This window comes from Zootoca vivipara, chromosome 11, assembly GCF_965207765.1.
Source record: "Zootoca vivipara chromosome 11, rZooViv2.hap1.1, whole genome shotgun sequence".
NCBI classification, from domain to species: Eukaryota; Metazoa; Chordata; class Lepidosauria; order Squamata; family Lacertidae; genus Zootoca; species Zootoca vivipara.
In genome coordinates this window covers 25,511,563-25,515,948 of record NC_142594.1, presented here as the reverse complement: position 1 = coordinate 25,515,948, position 4,386 = coordinate 25,511,563, and the positions used below count along the sequence as shown (strand labels likewise).

The following is a 4,386-nucleotide window of genomic DNA, read 5'->3' as shown; positions in this document are numbered from 1 at the left end:
GTTACGCTGTGGTCTAAACCACTGAGCCTAGGGCTTGCCGATCGGAAGGTCGGCAGTTTGAATCCCCGTGACGGAGTGAGCGCCCATTGTTCGGTCCCAGCTCCTGCCAACCTAGCAGTTTGAAAGCACGTCAAAGTGCAAGTAGATAAATAGGTACCCCTCCGGCGGGAAGGTAAACAGCATTTCCGTGCACTGCTCTGGTTCTCCAGGAGCTGCTTAGTCGTGCTGGCCACATGAGCTGGAAGCTGTACGCTGGCTCTCGGCCAGTAAGGCGAGATGAGCGCTGCAACTCCAGAGTCGTTCATGACTGGACTTAACTGTCAGGGGTCCTTTACCTTTTACTTGCACCTGTGTTATTTAACCTGTGTTACTTCTACCCAGTACTTTTTTTCTTTATACTACCCCTCAATGACGCCAAACTTAGATTCACAAAATGTTTAAGGGTATGCATCCCCCCGTGTCCCCCACCAGAAAAGCACTGCTTCTACCCACCCTTTACATAGGATTTTGTGGGGGATTTGTTCAATAAACACAGACATTTTTTACTAATATATGCAACTATATACATACAGGTGAAACTCGGAAAATTAGAATATCGTTGAAAAGTGCATTTATTTCAGTAATGCAACTTTTTATTTTTATTTTTTCCTTTAATTTTTACAAATGCTTTCTTTTGGAAATTCCACAGTAATAAAACAAATAGTTACAATAATACAAAAATAAACAAAAATAAACATCGCTATTACATTTCATTAATTACATTCCATTTATAATTGACCCCCCTAACGATAAATAATTACAATTACAACAAATAAAGGCTTGACATATCTTGCTTTGCATGTCATGCATCTATCTCATATATTGGTTTCACCTTTTAAGTTGCATTACTGAAATAAATGCACTTTTTGACGATATTCTAATTTTCCGAGTTTCACCTGTAGTTTACACTAATTTATGCATTTTGGTGCACATTACTTGGCAGGGAAAATGCCTTGCAGAATTCAGAGAAGTAGGGAGGGAATTAATGGGTGGCTGAGTTTTGCTTTGCATCTTGTTTCAGAAAGTGTGAATTTGGTAAGTTTTGTGACACAAATTATGCAGCCAGGTTCCCCACATTTGGGGGAAATCTCAGGGTTCAGCACACTTCAGAATGCAGCGGACGGACCTCACCCTGGGAAAACCTCCTTCATGACCAAGGTATCTCCCTTGCCAATTGAAGCAAACTGAAGCAAATTTCTCCCCCATCCCTAGTAAGTCAAAGCTGAACCGGGAGCTCCAAACCTCAATGATAACAAGTCTTCCTGTTTTTTTTAATTAGGAATGTTCCAAAACAAAAACTTAAAGATGAATGGAGATATGTGGAAGAATATTTGCATAAAGAAGGTTTAAATATGAATCTGGTGATTTGCTTAGATTGAGAAAACAAATATAGAGTTAGAGAATTTAAATGGAAAAAAGAGAGAAGGATATCTAATTATATCTAACAAGGAAGAAGCAAAGTAAATGTAATATAATAAAAAAGGGAAGCGATATTAAATTGATTGGAAGTTGTTCTTTATTCTTTGGATTCCTTCGTTTTCTTGTTTTTTGTCACTTTATATTATTGTTTTTTGTTTTTGTATATTGTTTTATATTCCTTTAGATTTGGATGGAGTATGATATGATTTGATATGGTATGATTTGATATGATATGATTTGTTATGATTTGTGTTTGTTTGTTATGAGCTGCAAATGTTTTAACAAGAAATAAAGCTTTTTTTAAAAAAAAACAAGTCTTCCTGTTTTGCTACTGGCTTTTGTGGGGAAGGCGAACATCTGGATGCACAATTACAGTGCAGTCGCTTCAGGTATAAAAGCGAGGGTTGGTTAGAGGTTCCAGAGGATTATGGGAATTTTGCCTTAGGAAAATGCTGGCTTCATCACCTCTGCTCATAGTCAATCATCTGTTGAAGCTACACACACACACACACACACACACACACACACACACATACACACACACGCCCTGTCTCCAGTCCACAGCTTTCATATCCAGACTGCCAATTTTCTCCAGCTTGCCTTGTGCAGTAACCCTGACATATTTGAGTGTTGTGGGCTGATTGATGTGGATGAGTTTGCAGGTGCCTTTGCCCTCTCCTGGCAGAGAAGCCAAAGGAGAACCATTTAAAATAGCTACCAAGGAAATCTCGGCTCAGGGAGAAAACAGTCATGTCGCCATCAAAGTAACTGTGACCTCAGCGCAGCGTATTGAGCTTCAAACTCTCTGCTGGTAATAAGCATTCTAAGCCTACCAAAAAAAAAATTATTTCTTTTTTACAATCTTTAAATAAGTAGGTGCCAGTGGCTGGTTTTGAAATGGTAACTTGTTTTCCAGCATTTTGACCCAGGTTTCCAAACTATCTCTCTGATCTTGGAACTTTGCACCACAAACACCAAAGAGCGCTCCTCGCTTGCACGTAATGGTAAGCTGGCGGCTTGTTATTGCATAGCAAGAGGCAACACATGATGTTACAGCATTGTTCAGCACATAAGACGCCATGCCAATTGTGTCAACTTCCTAATCAAATGGAAACTAAGCGGTAGGAAGCTACTACATACCCTCCAACATTTCCCCAATGAAAATAGGGACGCCCCATTCCATAATGATAATGTTATTATTTATACCCCACACATTTGGGGGGGGGTTGCCCAAACACTCTGTGCAGCTTCCAACGTATATAAAAACATAGTAAAACATAAAACATTTAACAGGATTGCCTTCAGGCAGCTCAGGTGGTGGATAACTCCATATCCTCCAACATTTCTCCAATGAAAATAGGGACATCCTAAGGAAAAGCGGGACATTCCAAGATCAAATCAGAAACCGGGACGGCTTCTCTTAATCAGGGAAAATAGGGGCACTTGGAGGGTCTGCAACTAAGTCACGCTCCGAGGAGGTCCATTGAAAGGAATGGGAATGACTAACTTAAGCCTGTTGATTTCAATGGGTCTACTCTGACTTAGTTTGATACAGCTCATGATCTTCTGACTCTAATATCCTGGAAATAATGACACCTCCACATTAGCAGGAAGCCAGGCCGGAGCAGTGTACTCAATAAATTAACTGAAGGCTCTTCTGAGGCCTCTGTTCTGGTCCTATCTCCTTCCAGCATAGTCATGCAGTGGGAGGGGGCTTGGCAGGGGCCATCACAGCTGTGGGTAGGCCCTATGGGGCCTGCCATGGCTGCGGAAAGGTTCACCAGAGCCTGCAGCAGGCTGCAGAATATTGAGGGGGCCTGGCCCCTCCTTGAAAATTTTGTGGGAGCCCTTGGCTCCTTGCCCCCCACCAGATCACACTACTGCCTTCCAGCCAGAATCTTTGGTTCCCCCCCCCCTAATCTCTTGATTTAGGTGTAATCAGAGAATTCTGCTGAGACATTGTTCCTGCTTCTGTTTCTGTTGTATATTAAATTGGCATACCACCCTTCATCAAGATTGCGGGGTGACTCACAAAAAAATAGTAATACACAAAATGAGAACACGAAATTGGGAAGCCGTATATCTGTACATTTCCTGGACACTTTGCTGATTTCCGCCCTGGCACTGCTTCTGACCGCAGTATTCCAGGTATGTCTGGGAAATTCCAGACATATGGCAATCCCCAAAAAATACATAATGAAGCTCAGTGGAAGAGCCTCTGCTCTGAATGCAGAAGGTCCCTGGTTCAATCATCAACATCTCCAGCCAGGGCTTGGGATGTCTTCTGCTTGAAGTGCTGGAGAGCTGTGGCCAATCGGTGAAGGCAATACTGAGCTAGATGGACCAATGGTCTAGCTCCATTTAAAGCAGCTTCCCTCGTGACTTGTTTTGCACACTCTAAAAAAATAGCCCAGGAGTAAGAATAAGGTGCTTCTCCAATCTGAATTGAGAATCAGCTATCAGAAATCTGGGAAACCTTGCCCTTGACGCACACACACAAAAATATTATAAAGAAATGGCAGCAACTAGAAATGATTTCCAATTGACAGGGACTCTCTGTTAGTGCTACTGCGTCAAGCGTGTGAAGCTAAGATGATATATGCTGCTTTCAACATTTTTGCAAAGGGACTTCCAGCCATCTTATGCTGTGCCAAGATCAGATCTTCTTTTGTTTCCAAGATCTCACACAAGCAGAGAGCAGGGATTGAAACAAGCCAAAAAATATATACCAGACCAAATAAAATCAAATGCAATATGAATCTCAAACGAGTCCATCACGTGCCTATCCCAAGTGACAAGAAGTGGTCTGGAAACAGCCACTTCTGTAGAGGTTTTTTTAAAAAAATAAAATAAAATCATTTTGTTTAAACAAAAAACTTTGCGGGGAAGCTTTCATGCTTCAAAAAGAAGTTGAGTTTATATTCCTGA

General features: G+C 41.4%; 1 pseudogene; it reads right to left on the bottom strand.

Moving 5' to 3' along the window:
- Positions 1-1,083: 1,083 nt before the first annotated feature.
- On the bottom strand, positions 1,084-1,222 carry LOC118092414 (U1 spliceosomal RNA; annotated as a pseudogene).
- Positions 1,223-4,386: the final 3,164 nt, after the last annotated feature.